The sequence below is a fragment of the Sus scrofa genome, chromosome 6 (assembly GCF_000003025.6).
Source record: "Sus scrofa isolate TJ Tabasco breed Duroc chromosome 6, Sscrofa11.1, whole genome shotgun sequence".
Classification (NCBI taxonomy): Eukaryota; Metazoa; Chordata; class Mammalia; order Artiodactyla; family Suidae; genus Sus; species Sus scrofa.
This window is the reverse complement of record NC_010448.4, coordinates 84,461,811-84,474,693: the sequence shown is the minus strand read 5'-3', so window position 1 is coordinate 84,474,693 and position 12,883 is coordinate 84,461,811. Positions and strand designations below refer to the sequence as shown.

The 12,883-nt window shown below is 45.2% G+C and overlaps 1 protein-coding gene across 4 annotated transcripts in view; it reads right to left on the bottom strand.

Moving 5' to 3' along the window:
• Positions 1 to 7,162, bottom strand: part of WDTC1 (WD and tetratricopeptide repeats 1) — a 69,538-nt gene extending 62,376 nt beyond the window's left edge. For 3 of the 4 annotated variants that reach the window (XR_002344393.1, XM_005656068.3, XM_005656070.3), the window contains exon 1: positions 6,754 to 7,162. The gene's annotated coding sequence lies outside the window, so the exon portion shown is untranslated. Of the gene's footprint in view, positions 1 to 6,062; positions 6,305 to 6,753 lie in introns of all 4 variants that reach the window. The other variant, XR_002344394.1, reaches the window with a different exon arrangement.

Genomic DNA, 12,883 nt, shown 5'->3' with positions numbered 1-12,883 from the left:
CACAGCCATAGCAATGCCAGATCCGAGCTGCGTCTGTGACCTGCACCACAGCTCACGGCAACACCGGATCCTTAACCCACTGAGCGAGACCAGGGATTGAACTCGAAGCCTTATGGTTCCCTAGTCGGACCCGTTTTCGCTGTGCCACAGCGGGAACTCCTACAAAACCCATTTCAATGCCATTATCCCATGACTCTGAGGATACACTGCTGGGTCAGAAGCATGGAGGAGACGGAACTCAGGTCATCTGTATTCTCTTTCCTCTGGACTTGCTGCCTCCCACTAGAGGGAGGTTGCCCCCAGCAAGTGACAACTGAACCCCTTTCAACATTCTGAATTATGTAAAAGATGTATGCAAGTTTCCTTTCACTCTATTTGCAATGGTTTCCCTACTGGCCATCCTACAGGAGAGAAAAAAAAATGTACTTCCAATGCATAAAGGTAATTAGAACTACTAAAATTTAAAAAAGAAAAGAAAAGAGGAATTCCCGTTGTGGCACAGTGGTTAACGAATCTGACTAGGAACCATGAGGTTGTGGGTTCAATCCCTGGCCTTGCTCAGTGGGTTAAGGATCCAGCATTGCCGTGAGCTGTGGTGTAGGTCGCAGACACGGCTCAGATCCCCCGTTGCTGTGGCTCTGGTGTAGGCTGGCGGCTACAGCTCCGATTCGACCCCTAGCCTGGGAACCTCCATATGCTGCGGGAGTGGCCCAAGAAATGGCAAAAAGACCAAAAAATAAATAAATAAATAAATAAAAGAAAAAAGAAAAGAAAAAGAGTTGGGCTGCAGAGTCTGACAGACCCAAGGTGCAAATTCAAGTTCTGCCACCTACTTTCTTTGTGACAGCATTTCTAAACTTTTTTCTTAAACAGTTTCCTAATCTACAAAACAGGGATGATAGCCTATCTTTGTAGAATAATGAGGAATGGAAGAGCCACATATGTAAAATGCTTGATACCGAGCCTGGTAAATAATACTTATTGAACATTCTAAGCATTTTACAAGTGTTAGCTGACAGATGCCTCATAACAGCCCTATGAAGCAGGTACTATTGTTATCCTCATTTTACAGATGACAGATCAGAGGCTCAGAGAAGTTAACCTACCCAAAGTTACAGCTACTAAATTAAGAGTCAAACTAGAGTTTAACTCCAGGGCCCAAGCCAATGGCCACTAAAAAATAGTTACTATTTAAAAAAAAAAAAATAAAATAAGTTACTATTACCATCTTTAACCAGACTGCCTCCAAGAAGTCTTGCTCAAAAGAACCTTTGTTCCCTTACCGTTTCTTAGGGTTAGAAACAAAATCACTTTGACTCTGCTGGTCTCAAACAAATTTAAAGTGCGTTTCAGAGTCACGGACTAAGCTGGCACAAAGGCAACATCTGGGAAAGGTGTTTTTGGTAGGACAAGCCCATCAGCAATTATCTACGGGAAAGTTCTTTGCCATCTTTGAGGGTCATGGCTTAAATGATTCCATATGGAGCTGACTAAAGCTTTCTCGCTGTGGAAGGCCATCCTAAGAAATGCTTCACTTTGTGGGAGCCTCTGGATAAAAACTCACCTTGATGTCTCTTCTGCTGTACAATTTTGTATTGCCATTCGAGTTTTGTGAAAAATTTTCCTTCATCTTTTCAGAGCTTTGCATTTTAGTTATCATAGCTAATTTATCTGCCTTTTCCTAGGTCCACAATTAAAGCAGCAGAAGGAAACAGAAAGACAAATGGAAGCATATTCTGATAATGCTATCCTTTCTCACTGTATTCATGAACATCTGAAAAAAAAAAAAAAAAAAAAAAAAAAGACAGAAAAAAGACAGGAGTTCCCGTCGTGGTGCAGCGGAAACAAACCTGACTAGGAACCATGAAGTTGCAGGTTCGATCCCTGGCCTCACTCAGTGGGTTAAGAATCCCCTGTTGCAATGAGTTGTGGTGTAAGACGCAGACAAGGCTCAGATCTGGTGTTGGTATGGCTGCGGTGTAGGCCAGCAGCTGTAGCTCTGATTAGACCCCTAGCCTGGGAACCTCCATATGCCGCGGGTACAGCCCTAAAAAAGAAAAAAAAGAAAAAAAAAAAGACAAGAACACCCCAAGTTTTGAATTTTGCCTTTAACTTGCATCTTTCCAAATTCTGCCACAACTCAAAATACTTCTCACAGGGAAGCCTTTTAAATTTCTCCCTCTAACATTACTCCTAGCAGAAAGGTCAAGGAAAACTAAGTCAATCAATTTGGAAACGCTTCCTTTCTATTCAATTGCCGGCGTTACATCCAGAGGTCTGATTCAAGAGGGAACCAGGTAAGCCCAACACTCAGGTCTCAACTGATGAAGCTCCTTGACCAGAAATGCCTCACTCCCATTCTGAGAAAGACTAAAAGGTTTAAGAATAAGCACAGTTTCATGTTTTCTAAAAACAGAATCTGGAGGTTATGAACAAGGACAAAATTTTACCAAGGCCCCGATCCTAACATTGCCTCTAGCAAGCTTGCGGATAGCTACCTGAGCAAGGAGTGACCCTGCTCTGCCCCCTTCTCCAAGGAAATGGGGCTAATACCTCCCCAGATGGCTACAGGAAGGATTAAGGGTTATTATACTTAACATCCAGCTCTGTCAAAGCTCTAGCAGTTGTGACCCTGTTCATCCTAAAATAAGACATTAAATATTAAAATGCAAACAGTGATCTCCGAATCTGATTCTACAATCGGGTGAGAATTTTCTTTCCACAAGGCCTCTGACACTGCCTCCTATACTCCAACCTGTTGGCTGAATCCGCCTCTTATTCAGGACACAAGTTTTTAAACTATTAGTCACTAATACCACAAAGCCCTTGGAGGAGTCAGCAGCTATTACTAATAGCACAAAGAATGAAACCCAGAACTCTCAGGGTTTCAATCAGGGCAGAATTCACCTTGAAGAAACCAAAGGGGTAGCCTGTAATCCCCAAATGCAGGCTCTTGAGGGCAATCAATGTGGTCTAGTGAAAAGCGTATTTTATTACACCATTCAGTTCACATAAACCCATTGTATCATTAAGTCTCACTTCATAGATGAGGAAACTACAGCTCAGAAAAGACGTGATTTACCCTGGATAAAACAGCTAAGAAGGTGCAAACACAGGTTCAACTATTAGCCCTACTCCTACCAGCTGTGTAACTCCAGCGTATTTTTCAACTTTTTGGACCCTCAGTTTCCTTATGTGTACAGTGGGAACAGTGATAATACTTACCTCAGGGGATTGCTTTTTTGTTTGTTTTTTAGGGTCCCACTTGTGGCATATACAAGTTCCCAGGCTAGGGGTCGAATTGGAGCTATAGCCACCACCCTACGCCACAGCCACAGCAACTCCAGATCTGAGGCACATTTGCGACCCGCATCACAGATCATAGCAACACTCTATCCCCGAGCCACTAATCAAGGCCAGGGATTGAACCCAAATCCTCATGGATACTAGTCAGATTCATTTGTGCTGCTCCATAAGGGGAACTCCCCTTAAGGAATTTCCGAGAATTAAATGAAATATTGTAGGAAAGGTGTCCAGCAAATGCCAGGCACAAAGTAAATATTCATTACATACTAGTTTTGTTTGGGGGGGCTGGTTTGGCCACACTCATAGCATATGAAAGTTCTTGGGCCAGGGATCAAACCCATGCCACAACAGCCAATGTGAGCTGCTGCAGTCACAATACTGGCTCCTTAACTTGCTGCACCACAAGAGAACTCCATATTTTAGTTTTTTACAGATCAAAATGACAGGAAATTGATATGACATCATTTTCACACGATAACAGCATTTAAAAATCAACCCACTTATTCCAATTACCTTTATAAGTATGAACTCCTCTACAATATACTTAATAAGAAGTGGCAAAGCCTTCGCTTGAATATCTCCAATAATGGATAACTCGCTCCCTCACAAGATAGCCCATTTTGTTTTTAGAAACCCAAATTCTTTTTTGTCAAGCCAAGGTCTACCCTCTTGGAACTTCCATCCTTTGATCCTAGTGCTGCCTTCCAAAAATCACATGAAGAAGAAAGTCCAAACCCTTTCCAAAGATAGTTCTTCAAGTATGTGCTCCCTCAGGCTCTTAGCTTTGGTCCTTGCAGCTCTTGCTCATGTGCCACAGTCCCTGAGAAAGACTTGGGTCTGAATTCCAGTTCTTTGCCTTACTAGCTGTGTGACCTTAAGCAAGTTTTTTAACCTCTCTGAACCTGTATCTTCATATGTATAAAAGGATAAAACGATTTTCAACTAACAGGGCAGCCATGGAGATTAAATTAAGTAAGAACACTACCTAGAACAGAGCCTGACATATACCAGGCTCTCAATAAATGTCAGTCACTTTTTAGGATGTATTCCAATTAGTAAATATCTCTCAAAGAAAATTACCCAGAATTAAACATAACACCAAGGGACTGGTTTCTGATGACAACTCTCAGGGCTTGGGTGTTTGAAGAGCTTTTTTTTTAGATAGCTGAGAAGAAAGCACAGTCTAGGAATTACATGGGTTTGGCAGCCCAAAGATGCAGTGGAGAATTTGGAATGGATCATTAAAATAGCGACCCAAAAGGAATTCCCTTTCTGGAGCAGCGGAAATGAATCCCAACTAGTATCCATGAGGATGCGGGTTCAACCTCTGGCCTTGTTCAGTGGTTGAGGGATCCGGTGTTAGCTGTGGTATAGGTTGCAGATGCGGCTTGGATCCTTCGTTGCTGTGGCTGTGGCAGACGCCAGCAGCTGTAGCTCGAATTCGACCCCTAGCCTGGGAACTTCCATATGCCTCGGGCACAGCCCTAGAAAAGCAAAAAAAAAAAAAAAAAAAAAGTGACCCAAAAGAAAAGTATCATATTACATGTTGTCTATGACTCCCTCTCTGAGACCTGTGACTGTACATGTGGGCTACATTCCTTAATTCAAAAAGGAGAGAAAAAAAAATAAAAGAATAATTAAAGTCACAGCTCTAGGTCTTGCCAGCAGTTACGCCCTCAAGATCCACAAATGTTCAGCAGGGGATTTCTTCAGTCGTATCTTTCAGATTCTGAAGTCCAGGTGTGTGAAACACCCTCCTTAGGATATCCCATGAGTTCTTTCCAGCTAAATTGTCAACTGTTTGACAATTCTAAAACTCAAAACTGGCAAATCGTCAACATTAACAACATCATCGCAACATTACACATATTTTCTTTCCTTCAGTGACCCCCAAGGGAAAAAATCCCAGGCAGAATATGGATTGTTGTTCAATTATTCTTCAGAGTTGACCCAAAGCACTGCTTCTACAAACTGGGATGTGACTTGAACATAAGTTTCCCCAAATAGGTCAAAAGAGGTAAGGTAGCAGGACTCCAGAATTAAAGCAGCATTATCACAAACTATGGCAGAAAAGGTTGTTTCTCACTTCTCAGTGAAATACAACAACCTGCAATGAAGAAATCCATTGTTAGTCTCACATTAGGCCCAAAGGAGCCCTGCTAGTTAATCCTTGGTCTGCAATAGAGGATTTGGTTATTACTATACTCAACAGCCATGATTCAATTCCATCTCTTTAAGAATGTAAGAATTACAAAGAAGAAAAAGCCAGAACTCAAATCAGAAATAGTCTTAAGTAGTTCCTTCAATTCAGTGAACAGAAACTGGCCACTCATGAAGGACTGTAAGGTACAGAAAAGCTTAGTGAGGCCACTGCACAAACCTGTGCCATAGGTGGGGATTTCATAAAGCCTTTGAGTCATGAGATGCCTTCAGAACAGCCTCCTTCTCAAAACTGATTCGGTCTTTATTAAAAGGGACACTTAACTGCCACTTTACCCTGATTATCTTACCCCATCTTTGGGGAAGCTACAGCCACCCTACCAGGCTTTTAAACTCACTAACTTGAGAGGAAAACTTTAAAGTTATTTCACCACTACCTCAGGAAGTCAAAGAAAGTCATAGAAGAAAAGGCCTTTGGGGGAAAGAGTCAAATTAGGTTGTTAGATATTAGTCATAAGTCCTACCCAATACCTCTTTCTAGAGACCCTAAGAGTACACCTGCAGAGGAGAGCCAGAGGGCACTGAATAAATTCAACCTGGTTGGCAAGGGGGCGTCTCACTGCAGCTTTCAGCAAGGAGAATTGGATCCTGCTGGGTCGCAGTCTCTCTTCTACTCCACACTTCCTATTTACCCTTTGAAGTGGGTACTGAATAGCCAGTCCCCAAGTAAAGGCCCTTTGTACGGGCGCTACAGTCGCCTGGTGGAAACACCTCGGCAGAGTTCAGTTTGGTGCCAGGATGGGCCACTGAAGGCATCTGCGGCTGCCAGAAGCCTGGACTGGACACGGGGACACGGACACACACAGAGACAGAGAGAGAAACTAAGAAAGAGCAGGTCAGGTCAGCGTTGCCCTCCAGCACTTCCACCTGCCCCCTTCTTCCTAAGACCCGCGCCAGATCAGATGTCAAACAAAAACTCCGCAAAAAAGTCCCGTGATGGGACGACTTCCATCTCTCCGTCGGCAGAGCCTCCCTGGACTCCCAGAGCCTTCCCCTCCTCGTCCCAGCCAGCCCTCCGTCCCCACCCCGCCCCGGGCCCGCTCTGCCCTCCGCCCAGGCGAGGCCTGCCCCCCCGGGGACATCCCGGAGCCCCCAGGCGGGCTGGCTCAGGCCCCCGGGCCGGCAAGGCTGGGGCCGGCCCAGAGCGGGCGGCCCGTGTGCCGAGGCTGTCGAAGCCGGTCCTCGCCTTGGCGCCCGCGAAGAGCAGGGGGCGGCGGCTACCCATACCTGTCAGGCCTCTTCCCAGGACTGGTGTCGGCGCAACTTCAGGAGCCCATGTCCGTCCCGGGGGCCCGGCCCCTCTCCCCGGAGGGGGGGCGCGGATCCCGGGGAGGGGGCTGGGGGGCCGGGACAACTCTAGCCCCTTCCCATGCTCCCCGCCCGGCGCCTGGCCGGGGCCGGACAGCGCCTCCGCCCGCCCCTGCGCACCGCCTCACACCCGCGCTCACACACACTCACACTCCCTCGCGCGCTCTCACACACGCACTCCCCTCCCTCCTCCTCCTCTGTTTATCTCCTCCAGCTGTCTGGGGACCCAGGAGAAGCCCAGCACCGCGCCTGCGCCACGCAGTCTCCGCCCCCGCCCCGCGCTTCGCAGCCAGCGGCTGCGCTACGGAAGCAGCGCCCGGCCGTTTCTAGAATGGCGATCAGGGCTCCCCCCGCCCCCCCAACCCCACGAGTCCGGTCAACGTCTGCTGCCGGCGGCACCCACTAACCTGCTAGTGGGGGAGCCGCGCACGGCTGCGGCCAATCCGCTTCGCCGCTCGCCAGACCGGCAGCCAGTGGGCGGATGGAAAAGCCGGACTAAGCCCTGGGGCATCTTGGGAATTGTAGTTTTTCTCCGTCGAAGAGCTTCTGCGGCGCGGGCTCACCCCGCCCAGTTGCTATTAGTTACTCGGACGCACCTCCCACCCTACATTCTCGTAAAATGCTCCCTCGCGGCGCTTCTGGGATACTCGACTCACGCGTGTCCCCCAAAGCCCGACGTAGCTTCCCAAAAACCTGCTCAAGACTTGTTCCGAGCCCCTTAATTGGGGAACCCTTTAGGCTGGGGCCTCAGGGCCCCCAGAGCCAACCCTTAGCTTACTCCTTCCTGCTCTGGGGGTTGCCAGAGTGGCATATTACTCTCTGGTGTCCCCAGAAGGAAGAGGATAAGAGGTAAACAGTCTACACCGGGTGGCCTGGAAGGGAGCCAGCCACACCCACATTCTGGGAACCCTCTGTTGGTAGAGAGAAGGTCTGTGTGAAACTGGTGGAGTTACTGCTGTTCCTACCCCTGAAAAGAAGAGGCAGTTCCAGCGTGGTGGAGTCCCAAGTCCGATGGGAACACTTCCTCTGTAAGGAAGTTCCCAAGGTCATAAGAGTCATCATGCCTAACTTCTGAAGGTAGAAACCAGGCCCCACCCATGAGGAGCCTCCAGTCAGAAAAGGAAAAAAATGGTCACCTTCTGAGAATGGAAACTTTTCATTCACCCATAGGGTGCCATCTGTCAGATAATAAAAATAATTTGCTTTTGTTGAGCATTTAATATGTCAGCACTTAATACTGAGTACAGTTCCTTAGATAGGTACAGTTTTGCAGTAGAGGAGACTAAGGCATAAAAAAGTTAAAAGCAACTTGCCCAGGGTTACAGAGCTAATAAGGAACCCATTTGAGATTCAAACCGAGCTAGGCCTAACTCCAGTGTCAGAGCTTTAGACACTGTCCTCCAGGCAGCAGCTACCCTCAGAAGGGCTGTATATACATATTTAGCATTTAGAGTGTTTGTCCTGTGTTTATCGCTCCATGAGTTGCTTGTTTTGTCCTGCTCAAATCAAGAGTTGAATTAATCTGCAACATCCAAAGCTGATTTCTTCCCATTTGGAGGAGTTAGAAACTACCCTTGTAAATTCATGTTTCCATGACTCTTAGCACAGCCTTTTTTTTTTTTTTTTTTTTTTTTTTGGCCACACCCTTGCATATGGAGGTTCCCGGGCTAGGGGTCAAAACAGAGCCACAACTGCTAGCCTAAGCCACAGCCACAGAAACATCAGATCCGAGCCAAGTCTGCAACGTACACTACAGCTCAGGGCAACACCAGATCCTTAAGCTACTGAGCGAGGCCAGGGATCGAACCCGCAACCTCATGGTTCCTAGTGGGATTCATTTCTGCTGCGCCACGATGGGAACTCCTCTTAGCACGATTTTTGGCACAGAGCAGACACAGTAAATATTTGTTGTCAGAAAGAAACTTTGTTGATAGGGAGTGGATGACATGAAGAAGAATATTAATAATAGCTGCAGCTACTATTTTCTACCAGGAGCTCACCTGTCCTCTCATGCACTCTTTCCTACACCTATGAATATATATGCATGTGTCTGTCTGTGTCCACATGTAAATGTGTCATGTATGCATATATGTATGTGTATATACATGTATCTGTACAAATAAGTTTATAAATGTGTGTATATGTACATGTATACCCACACACATATGCATTCACACAAACTCATTTGATCCTCACAACTACCTTGTGAGTTAGCTACTATTCTTATTCCCATTTTATATAGAAGAAGAAACAGAAACTCGCAGGGGAATTTAGCTCAGAAAGAGACACTCCTCCCAGCTACAGGTGTTTTCAGATCAGTTTCAGAGAAAACTCTCTAACCATTAGAACTGGGCCACTTTGGGAGGTTTTGAGCCCTCTGTCTATGGTAGTATTCAGGTATAGGATGTATAATCATCTGTCCAGGATACTCTAGAAGCAACTGTTGTATTGTATAGATATTTAAGTGACTGATTCTAATATCTCTGACATGGATTTTTGGAAGCAAAGATTATTCACATAAGGCTTGTGGCAGTGAATGCAATTCTTTTTTCTCTCCTAAAAGCATCAGATGATACCCCCAACTGAATAGCTCTGCAGAAGTAGTCACTGACACCACCATTTTCATCTTCTGATTGGACTCCTGGGCAAAAGAGGTTATATGAAGATGCTCATATTTACAACCCATCAACTTCTGATATTTTAGAGGAACTGTTGCAGATGTGCACAAGGAAACATGGGCAAGGATACTTCTTCCAACTCTGTTACAGTAGCAAAAAAAAAACTTCAGAACAACCTAACTGCTCTCTGTAGAGGAATGGATGGATGAAGTATGGTTTGTTTATACCACTAAGTACTACATAACCAATTCAATGATTTACATGCTATCAAGAGAGATAAATTTTTTTTTCTTTTTAGGGCCACACCTGTGGCATATGGAGGTTCCCAGGCTAGGGGTCTAACCAGAACTGCAACTGCCGGCCTATGCCACAGCCATGGCAATGCCAGATCCAAGCAGTGCCTGCAACCTACACCACAGCTCGTGGCAATACCCGATCCCCAACCCACTGAGTGAGGCCAGGGATTGAACCCACAACCTCCTGGTTCCTAGTGGGATTTGTTTCCTCTGTGCCACGTCGACAACTCCAAGACAGATAATCTTAAAAACATAATAATGAGTGGAAAAAAGGAAGTTGAAAAGATGATGTTAGAATGATACTGATGTAAAATAACACAAAAATACCATGTTAGAGCTTACATATGAAATGGAAGTACAAAAACTTAAATGGGAAACGCACACAGCAATTTTGGGGAAAGTGGTTACCTCTGAGAAAAAGGAAGAGAAAAGACCCCAGCGATGGGGTTTTAGCTGTATTTGGTAACACATTGGTAAGACATTTCTTTAAAAGGAGATCAATAGTAAACAGCAAAATATTAAACTTTGAAATAGCTTATAATTAAATATTTTTTTAAAAATGCACTCCTTGGAAGTTCCCTTATGGTGCAGCAGGTTAAGGGTCTGGCATTGCCTCAGATGTGGCACAGGTTGCAACTGCACTGTGGATTCCATCCCTAGCCCAGGAACTTCCACATGCTGCAGGTGTGGCAAAAAAAAAAAAAAGTACTCCTTCCTTGTATTTTCTTTAGGACTTGTGGCTGCAAAGCATTTTGGAGTACATTCTAAGTCATTGTAAGAAAAGGTTGAGACCCACTTATTTCTTGGTAAAATGTTAGTCCCTCATTTTACCAAGGAGAAAACTATAGCCTAGAAAAATCTGGTAACTTGTTTCAAGTCATAAATTCTCAACTCATCTTGGGCACATTACACCTCTGTCCAAGCTATGCCCTTCTCTTGGAATCGCTCGTGTGCTCCCATTTATCTTACTGATCTTTTTTCTTCTTTTGGCCCTGTCCATGGCATGTAAAAGTTCCCCGCCCAGGGATCGAACCCCTGAGCAGTGACCTGAGTTACAGCAGTGACAATGCCAGATCCTTAACAGCTATAGGCCACCAGGGGACTCCTATCTTACTGATCTTCTGTTCCTTCTCTAAAACCCTACTTAGCTAGACTAAGAATTAGTTAATTTCTTAACCTAAACTTGGTCTGAAACTTAGAGTCATGGGGGCCCTAATCTTCCCTGCTCACATCCTCGGCTTTTGGCTCACCGCTTCCCAGAAAGTTCTCCAGTTCACAGTACATTTCCTTATTTGCATTATTCCAAACATTAGACAATTCTTAATAATAAAGTTCTAGGAGTTCTCTTGTGGTGCAGGGTGGAACAAATTTGATCCCTGGCCCAGGAACTTCCATATGCCATGGGAGCAGCAAAAAAAAAAAAAAAAAAAAAAAAAATTAATATAAATAAAGTTCTACTTCCACTATTTGCTTTAGCTCTCTTCTCTGTGGCAACATGGATTTTGTGTATTAAATGATGTGATATTTTTGTAAACAATAAAGGCTTGGGTCAATTTCATAAGAAGCAGTAGGAGTATTAGTCAAAATGATCCTTTTCAGAGTCCCCTTGTATCACAGCAGATTAAAGATCTGGCATTGTCAGTGCAGTGGCTTGAGTTGCTGCTGTGGAGCAGGTTCAATTCCTGGCCCGGAAGCTCCATGTGCTTTTGGAATGGGAAAAAAAAAAAAGAAAAAAAAATCCCCTTTGCTCTTAAAAAAGCTTTAGAATACAACTCTCATATACACACTGAGTCTTCCCTTTCCTAAATAAAATATCTTCATTTCTTTCTAATCCAGCCAAAGAAGGGGCAGAGATTGACCTAATGGGGACATTCAAGAGACTATGTCAAGAATCCTATGGCATTACCAAAAGAAGCATTCCAGAAATGTCTATGCAATGATGCCCCTCCCCCACTAGAATAGTTAGCAGATTGATTGAGACTGCAGTTGCAAGTAATAAATAACCTGACCAGCAGTGGCTTTAACACCTGAGGCTGAGATTTCCCACATACCAAGAAGCCCTGGAGTTCCCATCATGGCTCAGTGGTTAACAAACCTGGCTAGTATCCATGAGGATGTGGGTTTGATCCCTGGCCTTGCTTGGTGGGTTAAGGATCCGGTGTTGCTGTGAGCTGTGGTGTAGATCACAGATGAGGATCAGATCCCATGTGCTGTGGTGTAGGCTGGCAGCTGCAACTCTAATTCGACCCCTCGCCTGGGAACCTCCATATGCCGCAGGTGCAGCCTAAATAGGCCAAAAAAAAAAAGACAAAAAATAAAAAGAAGCCCTGAGGTAGGTGGTTGTTGTAATTCAGCTGTTCAACATAACTCATTTCTATTTTTTCTGCTCCAGCATCCTCAGTTTTAGTTTTTCAGCACAGTAACGAAATGGCTGCTACAGCACCAAGCGTCCTATGTTCAAAGCAAGAATAAGGGAAAAGGAAACAGCACTGGCTGCCATTAAGAAACCAAAAGCTTTTTAGAAGCCTCCAACAGATTTCTGCTTGCCAGGATATATCAAATAACTACCTACAAGGTAGGTTTGAAAAAGTCCAGAAAATGGTTATTTAGCATTTTGAGCCTCTATATTGCAGGAGGCAAAGGAAAAAGATTAATGAATGGATATTGGGCCAGTCAACCAGGAATAGCTGCGGTAAAATCTTGCAAGGTGATAGTCTGGGGTAGAACGCAGATCCAGGGAGTTCTTGCTGTGGCACAGCAGGCTGAGGGTCTGGCATTGTCTCTATCCCTGGCCCTCATCACAGTGGGTTAAGGATCTGGCAGTGCTGCACCCGTGACGTAGGTCACACCTGAAACTCAGATTTGATGCCTGGCCAGGAAACTTCCATATGCTTTGGGTGCATGAAAACAACAACAACAACAACAAACAACAAAAAACACCCTCAGGAATTCCTGTCGCGGTGCAGCGGAAACAAATCCGACTAGGAACCATGAGGCTGTGGGGCCCATCCCTGGTCTCGCTCAGCAGTTAAGGATCTGGCGTTGCTGTGAGCTGTGGTGTAGATCACAGACAAGGCTCAGATCTGGCATTGCTGGTGTAGGCCGGCAGCAACATCTCCGATTGGACCCCTAGCC